The sequence below is a fragment of the Ammospiza caudacuta genome, chromosome Z (genome assembly GCF_027887145.1).
Source record: "Ammospiza caudacuta isolate bAmmCau1 chromosome Z, bAmmCau1.pri, whole genome shotgun sequence".
In the NCBI taxonomy this organism is placed as follows: domain Eukaryota; kingdom Metazoa; phylum Chordata; class Aves; order Passeriformes; family Passerellidae; genus Ammospiza; species Ammospiza caudacuta.
This window is the reverse complement of record NC_080632.1, coordinates 41,188,298-41,205,721: the sequence shown is the minus strand read 5'-3', so window position 1 is coordinate 41,205,721 and position 17,424 is coordinate 41,188,298.

Here is a 17,424-nt window from a genome sequence, read left to right as displayed (position 1 = left end):
CCTCTCTGTGCACTGGAGGTTCAGCTGCATCCGGCCATGCCAGACGAATGGAGGGTGCAACCCACAGTGCCCAGCTATCTGGCTGTGCCCCCAGGTGCAGGCAAAGGTCCTGCAGGTCCCCAGGGACCCTGCCATGAGGTTCATCCCCCTTACACCCCTCTCCTAGACCACGGATCTCTGCAAGGATCTCTGTAAGGAGATCAATGAGATGAAGGCCACACAGTCCCACATGGGAGAAGACATCCGGATGATCCAGGAAGCACTTCGCCAGGTGAGCTGCTGCCTTTGGGAGGGAATTGGGCCCTCTCTGCCTCCCTGCCTCCTCTGCCCTGTATCCGTGGGTGTCACCCACTGTGAAGGTCACTGGGAGGGAAGAGTGGGAAGGGTGTCCTGTGAGGGAAGCATGGAAACTCAGCCTTGCTCACTAGGAGGCCCCCACCTCTGCCTGCAGATCAACCTGGCAGTAGAGGTCACTGCTGGCCTCAGCCAAAGGGTTGCTGAGGCATTTTGAACTAAACAGTCCTGAAAAAAGGGAAAATGTGGAAAGAAAGAAGGTAAAGGTCTACCAGTACTTGGCAGCCACAGCCCACCCAGGGTCTCTCTGGCTTAGGCACAAGCTGAGTTGTGGATGTTTTGGGGTCCTGATTGCAGTCCCTCTTCTCACTCCACTCCAGGGGAACCTCCAGGATGCTGCTGGCCAGCCACTGGTCCTCCACAGCCAGCCTGCCCCTGCCAAGCCCTACACTTCAGACATGGACAAGCTGGGGCAGAGCCCTGCTATGCAGAGCACCACCCCTGGGGTGCAGACAGGGACCTCCAGTGTCCAGAGTGGCACCACTGTGACACAGCCTGGTTTCCAAGCAGGCCTTCCAACTATGGAGAGCATCCTCAGAGATCTATCTGAGCTCCAAGGCCAGATGTCCTCCCTGCAGAACCTGGCCAGAGACCTGCAGGGTGAGAAGGAGAAGGTAAGCCCATATCAGTCCCTAAGGGGGCAGCAAGAATGCCAGGGGGAGTTGGCAGAGAGGAGGCAGGCAAAGGAGACCATGGGGTCCATGCTCTGACTCTGCCACTACCACCCTTCCCAGATCAGACAGCTGCAGGATGCCCTTGGAAAGCTGGGTGTGACTGTAGCCGAGCACGAGCACGACGTGGGTGGCACCAAGGAGAGCCTCCTACAGCTGGAGTAAGAGGATGGGGAGAGGATTTTGTATCCTATGGGGCTGCAGGGGAGCCAGGAGGAATGGAGGGTGGCAATCCAGGAGCATCAGATTTGGGGAGCAAATTTTGTGGAGGTTCAGCCTGCCTTGTGCCCTCATCTTGTTGGCTAGGCCTGCACTGCAGGAGATTAAGCAGGAGCAGAAGGAGCTGAGACAGGAGCAGAATATTACCAAGGCCATACTGCAGCAGGTGGTGACAGATGACCAGCTTCAGGATCAGGTGAGGTTAGGAGGCAGCACTCCAACTGTTGTCTTGAATGGCAGGCTGCTCCTTGTGGGGTTCCTGGCCACATTCCCTGCCTGGTCAGGGCCATCTGGGCACCAGGTTCTGCTGGCTGCATCCATTCTATCTCAAAATCTATTCATTCTCCCCTTTTTGCAGCTGAATGAGTTGAGAGCAATGATGGGGACTGGGAGGCAGCAGCAGGGAGAGACACACACAGACAACAAGCTTGTGAGGAAGCTCCTACACCGCTGTGAAAGGCTCCAGCAGCAGTTGGACTCACTGGTGCCACAGCTGGTGCAGAAGTCACTGCCAGACAAGACCCAGGTGGGCAGCTGGCAACATGGAGGACTGCATCAGGACCCTCTGTCTGTGCTCACTGTAATGTAGAGCAGCCCCTTGCTACCCCCCAGCTTGGTTTGGACAGGTCAGCAGTATGGCAGGAAATTAAAGCCTTGATACAAATGTCCAGCTGGCACTGAGTGCTCATAGCCAAGTAACCCATATCTGTCCTTGAGGGCAGCCAGATACCTCTTGCATGACACTATCTTGTCATCTTTCTCCCTGGAGCAGGAGGAGGAGCTGCTAAAGAGCATCCAGGCCACTGTTGTGCGGGTGGAAGGGGACTGCGAGCAGCTCGGCTACCTCACGGGGAGCCTCCGGGATGACCATCGCCAGCATCAGAGAGATATCGAGGTTGGTGGCTGGACCCCCAGAGGCTCAAAGTATCGCCCAGGCACACCAAGGCTGGTCTGATCACACAGAGGTCTGATCCCCTGCCCACCTGCTCGCAAGCCCTTTGTTGGTTCAAATGGCCTTTCCCAAAGAGCAGGGAGCCCTGGCTGGCCAGAACACAGCTCTGACCCTGCTGTGGTGTCATGAGATGCTTTTTGCATTGGAAGGCTCTGTTCCGGTCCCTGGAGGGTCTTGAGAAGAAAGCAGACAAGGAGGACCTGCTGCTGCTGGTATGGTCTTGAGAGGTCCATCTTCAGCCCAGGGGATCTTGGGCAGGGTGACAAATGCACTTTGCTCTTTGGGCACGCAATGGCAAACTGGCTGGATGGGGAAGGGGGAGGGTGTGAGTACTTCTAGACTGGCTGCAGATCCCTTGCCAGGTCCCTCTGTCCATCTCTTTAAATCCCTTTGACCCCATGGGGGTGATGGCGTAAGCAGGCCACACAGGAATGTTTCTGCCTCTATCCCCAACACACAGAGGCTGGCCCTGCCTCTTGTACCTCTGCCCCGTCCCACCTCTCTCCTGCCTTTCCTCCCTGCTAGAAAGTGGACAAAGCTGCCCTGGGCAGCAAAGTCAATTGCGCCCATTTTGATGAAACCATGGAGCATCTGGAGGAGAGGATGCGGGAGTTGCTGAGACGTGTGCAAGGTCAGGAGCAGCGCTGGCAGGAGGCCCAGCAGCAGTTCAGTGATGCCCTGGACTCCAAGGTGAGGGGTACCTTATTCTCATGGTACAAAACTGGCTCCTTGGGGGCTTTGCAGCCTGAGGCAGCCTCCCTGTGAGGTTTCCCCCTCTGCTGGCTTTTCCCATGTTCCATCCTGGAGGAGCTGGTTAACGGTATGCATCTGTCCACAGCTGGATCGCCTGGAGCTTGGGCCTTTCCAGAAGCAGCTAGAGGATAACTGGGCAAAGATCATTAAGGATCTCAAGGATGAGTTGACAGTAGAGATTGGCGATGCAGCTGGAATTAAGAAGTGAGTGCAGTGGGATGGTACTGGCTTTGGTAGCAGCACTGGCCTCATTCCTTCCTGTATGGTACCCTGGCATCAGAACAATGCAGCCAACAAACCGCAGGGATGCTGACAAAGCAGCTGCACCTTCTTCACCGATCAGTATCAGGTTCCCCACATCAAAGGAGGCACAAGAATGGGCATCTGCAAAACGAAGCTGTGCAAACCAGAACTGGGGTGTGGGTGCAAAGGTTCAAGGATGGAGAACAGAGGGTTGTTTGCCTGGGCAAGGGTGCAACTCATGGTGCCACAGGCCTCAGTCATGACCTGCCCACCTTGGCAAGATGGAGGGGAGTTGTGAGTACTGACAAGGCGATGACACCAGGGGAAGAGCTGGTTTGGATGGCAGTGTGGGTGCCTGCCCCCTTCCCATCATGTCCCTGCCTGCTCTGGGCAGCTATGGGCCACAGACACAGTTCAGCAGTTCCAGAGCTTATCTCCTTGTTCCCTTGGATGGGAAGAAAACCAGGCTCAACATGCCACAGCTCCCTGTGCAAACACTGAGGCTCCCTGCAGCAATGTGCCTGGCACCTGTTGCTGCCTGTGAGCTGCTGGCTGTGTGCACTGCAGCCCTGTCAGGAGCTCACCCAGCCCTTTCTCCCTTAGGCAGCTGCTGGTCCCTTTCAAGTGCCTGTCCTGCGACCGGCAGCTCAACGTGCAGGTGCCTGGCCCGTGAGTAGCACCCGGCACTGGTATACTGGGGGGCTGCGTGGGTGGGACAGGGATGGGTGTGCTTGTCCCCAGCTGTCTCAGGCACAGGGGTTAGACTCAGCTGAGGGGTCTGGGGGGCTTGACTCTGCTGAGCCCCCTCTGAAGCCATGTTTTTCAGATGTGGAGTGTTCCCTCCAGGAACACTTCTCTGAGGGCAGCAAGCAGAGTGGTGCTGGGGGGTACAAGTCTATGGGTTTTGGTACTCTGCCCCAAGCTGGGGTGCCTTATTTGTCCCCTGTCACCCACCCATGGCTCCTGCCCTCCCCAGGCACATTGACACACTGCCACTGATTCCATCGCTGCCCAGCAGCCATGCTCCACACCCCTCTACCAGCGGCACAGAGGAGCAAGCACAACAGAACAGTCACAGGTAGGGGACATAAGGACCCATCACTGGCCTCTGGTATGCTGGGTAGTCCTGCCTTGGCAAGGGAGATCTCGACCCTGAATGGGAGGCACAGGGCGCCAGGGGGCCTGGGCAGGGTAGGGTAGGGGAGCAGAGGGTCAGCTGTACTTGCCCCAGGTGTCTGGGTTTTTAAAGCCTATACTGCATTGCTCAAGCCCTGGTCTCAGTGGCACTGAAGCCAGGTATTATCAGTTGTATCTGGTCTCAGCCTGACCTCAGGCTTGGTGGGGACTCAGCACAGTGGGACAGGCATGAATTTCCTGCAGCAGTTGTTGGGGAGTCAGCAGGGACACCTGTCAGTAGGGAGCACCCTCTGCCCACCTCTCTGGCACAGTGGGATGAAGCTCAGTGATGGACAATGAGCACATCTCCATGCTCCATCCCTCAGGAAGCTGGTCAGTAGCAAGTTCCTCAAGTCGCAGAGCTGCAAGGGTCAGGACACATCCAGTGCACCACTCAAGCATGTCCTACAGCTCTCCAAAAAGGTAGGGATGGTGAAGGGAAGAACATCAGGGAGGAACAAGGCTGGGAGAGAGATGCTGAGCATCTGAAAGCCACCCTACCTCAGTTTCCTCAAGGAGAGATCGGTTGGGAATGTTGCTTGGGGATGCTGAATTGAGCCCCACATTGCAGCCAGCCATTCTCTCCTTCCCAGCCTAGCATGATTGAGCTGCTGAGCAGAGATGATGGCAGCGTGGACCAGGTGGAAAAGAGGGCACAGGATGAGCTGGGTATGGCCTGTCAGGTTACCGGTGCTGGGGGGAGAGAGCACCAGCTGTTTGCTGGTGATGGGTGGGCAGGGCTCTGTCTGCACACCTGGGCAGGTGCCGGGAGGGTCTGGGGTCTGGGCAGGCTGACGGGGGGTGGAAGCAGGATGGAGGGGGGTGACTGGTGGATGGGACAACTAGTCCTTGGGTGTGTTCAAGACGGAGCGCAGTGTGGAGATGGCCCTGGCCAGTGTGGGAAAACAGCCCATATTTTGGAGGGCAGGGGCCAGTACCCTGTCCCTGAGGGTCTCCGGCCATGCAGATGACCCTGGGCTTCAAGGCACTTACCTCTGTCCTTCATCCCCAGGCCCCACCACCTTAGAAGAGGACCAGCCAGCTTCAGATGTCAAAAACTGATCCCAAGCACTGCAAATCCAGTTCCCCTGGATGGAACTAGTAGCCAGGCAGCTAGATGTGACTGGATGCTTGGAGCCCTGCATGAAATAAAGGACCAGGACAGCTGCCCAAAGGGATTTCTTTTTCAAGTTAATAAAAATATTTTAACCTGCTGTGTTTGAGATATTCTAAGCAAGACTGATTTCAAAACTAACCTCTCACTTCAGAGCTGCTACCCTAAAGCTGGACAGGTGCCACAGGGAAGGGCAAAGTTTTGGTGGGGACAGGAGCAATACAATTTGGGGTGAGGCCCCAGACTGGGTCATTTGGGTATGTGGGGGGTGTCTCTGAGCCTCGTGGAGGGGCTGGAGGTGCCTCAACCCACGGGCTGTCGAGGTGCAAAAGGTGTAGCTCCTCCACCTATGCTGCTGGTGCCCCTGAACTGAACTTTGGCAAGGCTGCTGCAGCGCCACACATCTTGGGGGAACTTGAGATGAGCCCAAGAAGCACTGCTCCCTCTCCCACATCAGGCTCAGGGCAGGATTTAATATCATCATCATCATCCATGATTTACACTCTGAGTGAGGAGTGAGCTGAAGCACCTCCTCGTGGCCTGAAAACTAGAGTGCACCTTCCTGACTCCTCCCAGGACACTGGATTCACAGCATTAATCTGGTCTTTACAGCTTGGACCTGCTTTGAACTATCAGTGTCCTTCTGCTTCTTGGCATCATTATTTTATATCACATTAGCAGTCACATTAATTACTGCTGGTCAAACAAAAGTGCCAGTATAAGAAGTTCATTCTTCCTCTGGGCGGGCTGTAGAGGACAGACATGAGCGGCGAACTCTGGCCCTGACCCAGCAAAAGCATGCAGGGGGAGCAGAGGGTCATGGAGCTGGGTACGGGCCCACCTCATCGTGGGTACGTCACCCACCCCTGACCTGCAACGCTGCATGTCATCTGCGTGCCTCAGAGCTCCCTGACCCGCTGGGTCCCCAGCCAGTCACAGAGGTCCCTTTCCCCCCAAGATCCTCAACCCCCCAGCCTAGATGTCTTTGTTCTCACAGGTCAATTTCTCCCTAAATATCCTCACCTCTGGCTGTCTCCATTCCCGGGAGGGTCCCACCTGGGGCAACACTGCAGTGTGGCTCAAAACCACCTCATTTAAAACACCAGTTCCGGGTTATGCGTGACACAATAAATCACTAAGCTCAGCCAGCTTATTTAAACATAAAGTTCAGTTCATACTTTTTTTTTGGAGTTTGGTGAGTTTTTGTGCGGAGGATTTGGGTGGGCAGCAAAGCACAGCTGGCTCACCATAGCTCCAGGGGGAAGTTCCTCTATGTGGGAAATTCAGGTCTAAAGCATGGGCCCATACAGAGTGACAATTTTACAGAATAGAAGGCAAAACCTAAAAATTACCCAATCTTCAGTTCTTTTTTGCTCATCCCAGCTATCAGCTCTATTAATGCTGCTGATGCCCTATAATGCACTACAGTGTTTCATCCTATGGGCCTTTAAAAAGGCCCCTTTTAGCTTAAATAAACCCTCAGATGTGGCTTTTTGAAGGGGATTTTGAGCAATGAAGGGACTTGGAGGGAGAAACATCCTGCTTTGCTTCATTCTGGGGAGAAAAAGCCTCTTCCCAGAGCAGGAGAAATTATACATAAAATGGAAAAAAATAAATGAAATTATGAAATTTTATCCCAACAAACTGGATAGGAAAAGGGGAAAGGCCCCTGGAGGGGGCAATTGGGCAAACTGGCAAACCGGTGACACATGAAAAATTTAAACCTCCACTCCCCCCCAGGCAGCATACAGGTTAATTCTGGAAGGGTTTAGGGATACTTCTGGAGCTGTTTCTTCCCCATGTCCACTGCTAGTGCTGATAAAAACAAGTATTATTTTCACTTAAAAGGGGACAGTCTCAAAAACAAAGGCGTTGGGTGTTTATCAACCCCCAACAAAAACAAAGGGGTTGGGGAGCACTTTCTCCTCAAGGCAGCAGTGCAGAGGCCACCATTTCTTTAACAAGTTCCTCTCTAATTTGGAGATTTCTTCCCTGTGGGCATTGTTTCGAGGTGGAAAATCCCCATCTCCGGCGGTGCCAGCTGCTCCCTTGGGGAGAAGGCCCAAAATAGAGCAAACATACCCAAAACCAGATGATTAAAAACACAGACCCCTCCCCCGGTTGCACTAGAGCTGTATTTTCTGCCTTCTGGATGCAACAAGCTGCTGATTTTTAAAATTGCCTTTTGATTTCCATTTTTATAAGCACCCATCGGCACCAACAAATTATTAACAGTTGATAAAAAGTTGAACAGTTGTAAACCCACCCCCAAAATGCATCTCTTTTCACTTACAATGGACCTCAGTGAGGAGCAGGAGAAGATTAACACCCTCACCATCGTGGAGGGCCTGAAGTTCTCACTCAGGTTTGCCCCTCCATGCCTGCTGCACCTCCCTTGGATGCACAGTTCCCACTCAGTGTGATCCTGAGGTGTTAGTGGAAGAGGAGCAGCATGAGGAGAAGCAGGAGGCAATGGCTAAAACTCCCCCCAGGAATGTTCACCCTCAAGCCCCAAATTCCTGCAAAATGCACCCTTGGCTCCAGCTTTGTGGAAAAAACTTTCCTGTGGGGGAAAAAAGAAACCTTCAAGTACTCCCCTCTTTCATGGGCTGGTATGAGGTGTGCCTGTCACTCAGGAGGGCTTTGGGGTCCAAGGGTCCATGTGGCAGGGCTGCAAGGTGCATCTGCTGGTTCTGCTCAAGGAGTGGGGGCTGTGCACCCTCCACACCCAACCATCTGCCCTCCCATCTGCTGACAGGATGCTGTTGAGCTGCCCAGGAGCAAAAAGAGGCTGATTTCCTTGCCACCACAATGCCAGAGAGCCAGCTGTGGGGCTACTGAATTACACAAAAAGGAAGGAGGTTTGGGGGTTTTTTGTATGGACTTTCAAGTTAAATATCAAAAAAACTTTTCAGACAAAAAGTGGATGGAGTGTTGCAAGCTCATCTGTTGAAGCAGGATGCTGCAAAGAAGTGTTTTGCTTTACACATCACTGGACCTTGTCTTTCAAGGAAAGACAACTTCACCATGAGCCAAAGAGGGAAAAAACTAATTATAAAACTGAGCAGGGCTGTAATGTGTGTTTAACTGTGACCTGTGTTTTGTCAGGACCCTTGTCTAAAATTCAGGTCCCAAAGGTAAAAGTTTCTGCCTTTCCTGATAGTTTCTCCTCTTCCTCAAACTAAGCTGAAGACTGCATGTGGATGGGGAGGCAATTCTGGCAGCAAAGGAGAGACTGGGACTGCAAGAGGCAGAGACCTGCCCAGTCCTGTCTGGGCTTGCTGATAAAAGCACTTTATTCCATGGTTGAACCCTAACAACAACCTTCTGCTGCTTCAAGATACTGGTTCATTTAGTTTTGTTCCCCTTCTATTCACTTGCAGGCAGTGAAATGGGGGATGAAATTCTGTCTGTGGCCTCTCTTCCTGCTTACATCCTGGCAGTGAATACAAAACCCTGAAAAGGCCCAATCCTGAGTGATCCTCAGAGACATAAAACATGGTTTTAACCCACTTCCTCTAAATTCTCTGCAAATCCTAAGCAGAAAAGTTTCCACTTGCAAAACCTTATTATGAGACATCTAGCAGCACGAGCAAAGCCCATTTTCTTCCTCAAGATGAGTTTTGGAAAGCTTTTAGGGACATTCTCCCTGTTTCTCTGGTCCATTCTTCCACTGACAAACAGCTGAGGAACTGGAAATACCTCTGTTCTCCCACTGAGAAGCAAAAGAGAGAAATATGATTGTTAAATTAGATGTTATAAGGAAAATGAAATGGGTCTGGGGGAAGAGTGGGGCTGTTTGTTGTTGAGTGGAGTGTTTGCTGGGGTGGTGGAAGTGTTTGCACTTGCAAGGTTCAGAGTGGATTTTTGGGGAAATCAGGAACAGAGTGTGAGCAAAGCTGGCCCCTTGCCCAGCCAGAGCAGTGGCCAGAGTCATTCACCTGTGAAAGTGGGCCAGAGTCTTTCACCTTTGCGGGGGAAAGGCAAAGACTTCAGTCTGACTATCAGCATCACAGAAAGCCACCCGCCCGCCAGCATAATCCAAATCCACCTCCATGTGTCGGACAGTGTGGCTGTGGGGCAGAAACATGGGCTGGGCCAGGTGAGAGCCTGCAGCTGCCCCAGCACTGCCCCACGGCCCAAACCCCACATTTGGGGCTGAGACCAAAGCAGCCCTTATGGGACACGAATTCCCAAGCCAATCTCCAGTGCCCCGTCAGGAGCAGGACAAACCTCCATGGCCCAGCAGTGACAGCCCCCCACAAAGTCCTGCTGACCCAAAACACAGCAGAGGAACTCAAAACTCTCCATTCCTGAGGGCAGAGGAGCTGGGGGTGATTCCTGGCAGCCTGCAGTCCAGCCATCCAATGACACCAGGATTTGGGGTGAGCTGTGGCTGGATCCAGGGTCATGGTTGCTGACAGGGAGAGGGATGTTCATGAGCCTATATGCATTGGAATATCACCTCCAAAAATTGCACCAGAGCATCAGCTCCAGGTACTGAACCCAAATGGGAGTTCAGTAAGTCCCTGAAGCCAGACTCACCTCTCCATATCCCTCTGAGTCTTCCTCCAGAGAGCACTCCAAGATGTTTGGAAAAAGAAGACGACCCCAAAGATTTTTACCTCTGGATGTCACCCTGGGCCTTCTCCATATCCACCCTGTTGCACAGAGAAGGCAAGACCACCTGAGGTGGGAGACACAATGCCCTTCATCAGGCATCACCCAATTTAGTGTCCTAATTTGGGTGCTAATTAAGCATCAACAGCATTCTGCACCTCCCACCTTCAGTCTTCCATCCCTTAAGGCTAATCAGGAATAAATTCCTGATTTTCTTTTAAATAAATGAGCATCTGTGATGCTTTCACTTTCCAGCCAAATCTGCCTTCCCATTTTTGCTTAATTAATTCCCTTTTTCCCAGTTTTTACACTCCGAGCACCTTTAAATTGCCACCGCCTCTACCAGCATGTTGGTTTTTCAAGTAAAATCCTCAAGCTATTTCCAGCTCTGACATCAACAGTCATGGCTGTACCTTCCTCTCTGTGCACCTCGAGAGGAGTAAATTGGGGTGTTTAATGCCAAATTTCCTTTCCCCATTGCTAGAAAACCACTGGGACATCTTTACTCACGTGGGCAAGGCTCCCACGCCTGCAAGATATGATGGAAGATTCCCCCATCACCACCAAGTTTTGGATTAACCATCAACCCCCTCCAGCTCCAAAGCAAAAATCCCAGAGGAAAAGAACGCAGGGAGAGAAGATAATCCGAAAAATGGAGGGCTTGGGGCCAAAACTGGTGATATTTTTGGCTCCAATATCAGTTCAAGATGGTTCAGACATCCTGGAGAGGAAGGGAGAAAGACGCTTAGGGCTGCTTTCCTGTAAATAAAAGCAAAAAGTGGGGGAACAGATTCTGGGGCTAAGTTTCATCTCACTCATAGCAGGTCACCATCTGGTTGCTGGCACTTGGCCTGAAGCTCTGCGTGGCATTGCTGGATCCATGACATCTCGGCAGCTTCACCATGTTGCTGTTCCTCCAGCCTCCAGCACAGGCAATGGAACCAGGAAAGAAACTGCGATTCCTGGTCACTCAGCACCCAACAGAGCCCCTTCAGCATGGCCTGCAGCTTCTGCTTGTCAGCCCTGCCTCGAGTCTGGGGGATGAAGGAGAAGGACTAGGATGCTGGAGGGGGTATGAAGCAGTGTGGCCCCCATGGCGCACCCAGATGGCAGCACCACCCACCAGCATCTCCTGTCTTGTCTCCTCTGCTGCCTCAGTCAGCCCAGCATGTCACTTGTCCTCCTCTTGCAGGGTTTTTTGGGAAGCTTCAAACTGCTTCTGCAGGGAAAAGAGGTTTATACTCCTGGAGAAGGGAAGAAAAGAAGGAGAAAGGACTGGAACCCCTAAAGTACCATATCCATGTGCAGATGGCCCCATCCTCACCCTCCTCTGCAGCTGCACTGAAGCAGATATGTACATTCATACCCATGTTATAACAAATTTCATAGTTATGCTGCACGCACACCCTCACCTTATCCATACAGTGATACCTGAGCAATACAGGTCTCCCAGACAGGCTGGGATAGCCCACCTCTCCAAAGTCTCCTGTAAAAAAGTTGCCACCACTCCTTAAAAAGTTCACTGACCACCCTTCAGTTTCCATCCCCTTCCCCCACTCCTTGCACCCACAGCCAGGTCAAAACCCTCTTTGGGGACCTCCATTTCCCCTCTGCGCCCAGAAGTGGAATAGGAGCCCTCCACAGCACAGGTGCCAGGTGAGAGCAGGAGTTTGGAATCTCCAATATTTAGGTTTGGTCACAAAACTACCAGCCACTATAAGGTTTCATACTTAGCCCTCACTAAATTGCAGCATTTCAGTTCGGTTTTGGCTTCTAGATGCTTGCATTGCTTTTTTTCTCTAGAAAGACAGCTTGCCTCTGCTCAAAATACATATTCTGGGGGCTGAGTTTTAAGGGAAATTAGAGTCGTTCAGGCAGGGGGGGAGTGTCTAAGATGGGGATACACTCACCCTGTAGCAGCGAGCAGCCTCCTCGAGCAGCACAGTGGGGTGGGCACGATGCACATGCAGGCAGTGCAGACGAGGACTCCATCACAGTGACAGAAGACAGTGAGGTGCCTGTGGCACAGATCCTGCGCCGGCAGCGGGGCCAGCTCCTGCACGCCTGCCACCACATTGGCCAGCTGCTGGCTGGGGCAGAAGCCACTGATGCCTTGTGAAGGCTGACCTAGAACAGAGGCTAGATGGAGTTAAAGAATAAAGTAGGTATTTATTAAAAGGCCTCAATGGATACACCTTGGGCAGCACAAGAGCCCAGCCAGGGCTACACCCAAGATCAACCCTAAATAGTCACAAAATGGATGACCGATCACGAGACCTCTCACTTTTTAAAGTTCTAGTCCATTAGCATATTTGAGTTAATTGTCCAATTATAGCTCTAGGTTTGGAAGCCACATCCTTCTTGTTTTCCTCTCTTCGGTCCACTGTTGTTTATGCTTTTGGGTCTGAGATTTGGATCAGTTTTCCTTGGCTCCCAGCTATTGTTTTGTCTACCTATTCTGTGACGACAGCTAACTATCCTTTACTGTGAAGTTCAGAACTACACACTAAAGCAGTACAGAACCCGGAAAATATAAAAGCTAAAACCTGAGGCATCACCACCGTGCGGGAATGGCACCCGGCACTGCAGGCACGCAGCGCCGCCCGCCGCGCACCGCGACAGGCAGCGCCGGCAGAAATTGTGGCCGCAGCTCAGGATCGTGACAGGATCCCGGGAGAAATCCAAGCAGACAGCACAGGTGGTTTCCTCCTGGAGGAAACCTGAAATCTGACGGCCTTTCCCGCGGCCATGGCTGTTTGCAGGACGCGCTCGGGGAGGCGTGCACGGAAAGAGGCCTGGCCCGGTGCTCCTGAGGCGGCGGCGGGCCGGGACGCTGGGGCCGGCGTCCGGACCCTCCCGAGCAAAGGCAATCCCGGGCGGGTCCGACATTCCCACCGCTTTGGAACAGCCCCTCGGGCTAGCGCCAGCCATGGTTACGGACAGAAGGGAAGGCAGGCAGCGGCAGCTGGGGCCCAGGAGGGACGAGTTAGTGACGAGGCGAACTCTCACCCCTCCGGCTGCGCCGGGGGAAGCAGAGTGAGGCCAGAAGGGGGCTCCAGGAGACAAGGATTAAAGCAGGCGAATGAGCAGAGTTCCCTGGAGCTCATGTGGATACCAGCTTGCAGCGGGAGGGTTAAAGTGAAATAAAACCCCACCGCTGTGTGTATTTTAACTATAATAACGTTAACGGAGTTTCAATAGACTATATCTCATTTTAATATAAGACATATATATGTTTAAAAATAATTGCAATTTTTATTATAGAGCTATAAAATAATAAGAAACACATAATATTTAAAATACTAATCAGGAATTGTAGCTACGAATAAGGTAGATAAAACATTAAAAGCAGTCTGATGTTCCCAAACAGTTGTAAAATCCGCTCTGCCCCAAAACTGCTCAGCTTTGGCTTTTTCACGGGGAAAAATAATTAGGGAGAAATTATGAGGAAAAAAACCGCACCGGACATTCGTAAATCGCAAAAAACCGCCGTTTATAGCCTCAGATTTGCCTCTGCCGGGGGCGTGGGGTAGCATGGAAAACTCCTTGTCATTGTTTGATCTGGGCCAGCGGCGCTGTGCGGTCCCGCCACTGCCTCCTCCGGGTGTGGAGCGCGACAGGGCGGGACTGCGAAACCGAGCCCAAACAAACCCGAAGATGGCTGTCTCGGGGCAAAAAAAAAAAAAAAAAAAAAAAAAAAAAAAAAAAAAAAAATTTAATTATACTTCTAAGAAACACCCGGAAGATTACTTTGGTTATCAGCAGACCAACCTAATGCTTAGTCAATTCTTAATTGTTTCAGGCACTTACTGTTCTTTTCAAAGGAGGATCTCAGCCTACATAAGGATTCTGCAGCAGCAAGAAAAGTCAGGAATATGCTAGGTATAAATATTTTCCCAGGAGTTTTCTCCTCGGGGTGAGGTGGCGGTGAAGGGGCTACACGCGGGCGAGGCGAGGCAAAGAAAAAAGCTGCCCCTCGGAGTGGCCGCTGCCTTAGGTAGCGGTGGCAATGCGGTGTGAGCTGCCCCTCGGGGTGGCCGCTGCCCGCGTCCCAAAGAGCTGCGCCGCGGGACGGGCAAGGCGGCGGTACCGGGGCCGAACCGAGCCGTGCCGGTGCCACCAGAAGAGCTGCCCCGAGGGCGAGACGGCGCTACGAGAGGCGCACCGCGCGGGTGGTGCGCTGCGAGCTGCGAGCCGCGCTGGTCGCTGCCCAGACCCCGGGAGCTGCACCACGGTACGGGCGGGGCGGCGGCAGAGGGGCCGCACCGAGGCGGGGGTGGGGGGCGAGATGTGAATGGAACGTACAGAGCAGAATAAAATAAATAGAATTAAAGAGCCGCAGCGGGGGATGGCCGCTGAGAGCTGCACGGCGGGACGGGACAGGCGCGGTCCCGTGGGGAGCGGCCGCTTATCGTGTGAGGGCAGGCGACAGCCAGAGCCGCGGCAGCCGCTTCCAGCGGCGGGGAAGAGCGGGACGTGCTGTTCTCAGTCAAGGCTGTATAGCTTAGGACCCGGGACAGGCCCGCCACCCTGCACCCGAGAACCGGGACCGGTGTATGCCCCTTACTCGCCTGCTCCCTTCTTCCTGGCCCAGCGGAACCAAGAAATACCTTAAAATCTAGCCTATGCATACACACACACACACACACACGAACAGGCGCTTGCACAAAAGAAAAATTGAGGGTGGCTTTTTTGTTTGTTGGGGGTTTTTTCGCCTTTAATTCATGACCTACATGATGAGCAGCAACAGAAGATTGGTCAATAATTATAGCAGCTGGGAGGGGAATTTTCATAAAACCATTTGTCTCCCTAGGAGTATGGGCAGCACCTAGAATGAGGATGCACAGGTGGCATCTTGCAGAGTCCATCTACTGTGTCCACGTTCTGCATCTCCTGGCAATGACCCCTACTAGCTACTAGCCAGCTCCTGACCCCAGCAGAGGGCTCTCTGGCCTCATCCTGCTCCTCCTTCTCATCCCACTACACCCTTTTTCTCTCTGCCAAAAGCTGTAGGAGAGGAGTCGTGCCAGTCTCCAGCATCATCTTTGCTGTGGGGAGACCCATGGGGGAATCCGTGTCTGGGAGGAGGGAAGAAGGTGGGGAGTGAGGAGGTGAAGAGCCTGCTGTTGCTCTTCCCTTGGACAAAATCCTCTTCCTCCTGAAATGCCTCTGACTTCTCCCCAGATAACTAAATGATCCCAAAATGCAACTGAATTCCTCCCAAAAGAACTCTGAATTCTTCCCCCCAATATAGATGAATATCTGAATTATCTGAATATATCTGAATATCTGAATTATCCCAAATACCTCTGCATTCCTCCCCAAAGCCTCCGAGTTCTCCTAAAATATTTGATTTCTACCCAAATACCTCTGAACTTCTCTAGGGTCTCCCACAGAGCATCGCTTTGGTGGCAGCAGGAGCTCAGGCTCTTCTCCAGCTGCTTGGGGAGCCCCGAGGGGAGGTGGAGCCTCATTTCACTCAAGCTGGGAAAAGAAATTAGAGGGACAGGTGTTATGTGATGGATGTAGCAGCCAAGCACCTCTCCACAGCTGGAGCGATAAGGATGTGAAGCAACCAGTTGCCACATACCTGCTTAGGATCCTCCCAACATCCTAAAAGGAAAAAGGGAGTTCAAGACCCCATAGGCAGCACTTTGGGACAGCTTTTGGGTAAGAAAGGCACTCATCTGGAGCAAGCATTTGGCCTCCAGCTGCCCGATGAGTCTATGGAGCTGTGCAATTCCCTCAGCCACCCGCAATGATTTTTCGGCGTGGGTAGCTGTGGAGGTGCCGTCCAGCTCAGCCAGCCGCCGCAGCACGGGGCGCCCCCGCTCCGCCAGCAGCGGCGCAGCCGCTCAAACTCAGCCTCGATGCAGCGCCGCTCAGCTTCACTTATCTCCTGGAGGAGACAAGAAATCCGCATGCAACCCTCAGACCTGAATTTTCCCCTTTTGAGTTAAAGGACAAAGTGCTTCTGCTGTAGCCAGGGGGGGCTGTAACACTGGGGTAGGGCTGGGGATGCAGCTAATTAGCGACTGATTACGTACTTCACCCTGATATGGTTTGGCACTGGCACAATGCCAGTGCCCTTATGAGAATACCCTCTCCCTGGTGTCTGCTGTGAGATGTGACCAGGAATAAGCAAAGCAGGCTCCTACTTAGAAATAAAGAAAACTTTATTAGCTAAACTACAAGAAAATAACTAAACTACAAGGACAGAAAAAAAAAAAAAAAAAAAAAACACAAGGAAAATAAAAACCTTACAAAAGCATTTTCCTCCTCCCCCCACCAAATTTCCCAGTACAATACATCTCCCAAATCACCAACTCTCAGTCCAGCACCACCCTTTAGAATACCCAATCTTCAGTTTATCAAGAGTAAGGAGTCCTTCTTGTGCCATAGGATTCCCCCAGAAACACCATTGAGACCTTTTGTGTTTCCTGTCACAGGTGACACCGCTCGGAAAAGCCTTTGTCGTGGTGACATCTTCCTTTCATGCTCAGTGCTCTCACCACTGCACATGGACCAGAGCTGCTTCTAGGGTTCCCCTTTAAGGATGCTTTGCCCAGTTCTAACAAAGAGCTCAGTCTCTCACTTTTGGGACACCTGTCCCCCCCAAATTTCACCCCCTGGGGCTGAGGGGTCTCAAAAACAGAGATCTTCTCTTCCACTGAAGTGAGAGAACCAACCACGCTCCTCACCTGTTGTCTCTGTTCGTTCACTCTTACACATAACATCACTGCACTCCCTTGGCTCTGAGCCATCGCCTCCCCCTAAATGCAGTCTCTGTGTCACAGGGAAAAAAAATGGTTCAGTCTATGGCCACACAAGAAAAGTCCAGCCAAAAGGCCACTCTGTCATCTCTTCCCCCACTCAAAAGTCTTCTCCACTTCCCTAGTGGCCCATCCCCTCTTATCTCATCTCTTATCTCTCTTCTCATTCAGCTCCAGGAGGATCAGCATTTGCAAGATTTCTATCATGCAAGAAAAGGGTTAAATATTTCAGTCTCTGCCTGTCCCAGAGCTTTGGAACTACCACGATGCCCTGCCGGGCACTTTCTCGCTGCACTCCGCCTTCTCCTGCTCGCCGGCTGATATCAAATTCAGACGCCGGCTCTCCCTCTCTCTCCCATGGGGTGAGGGGTGGGCGGAATGGCTGCCCGATGCCTCCTGGGGCTCCTCCACCCTTCCATCCTCAAGGGCCTCCTCACCCCCCATCTCTGTCCAGCCCCAGGCCTACCACATGGCTGCCCCTCACCCGCCCAGCAGCAGCAGCTGAACAAGGCAGGGAGATCCGACCTCTTTGCCTCTGGAGCCTCTCGG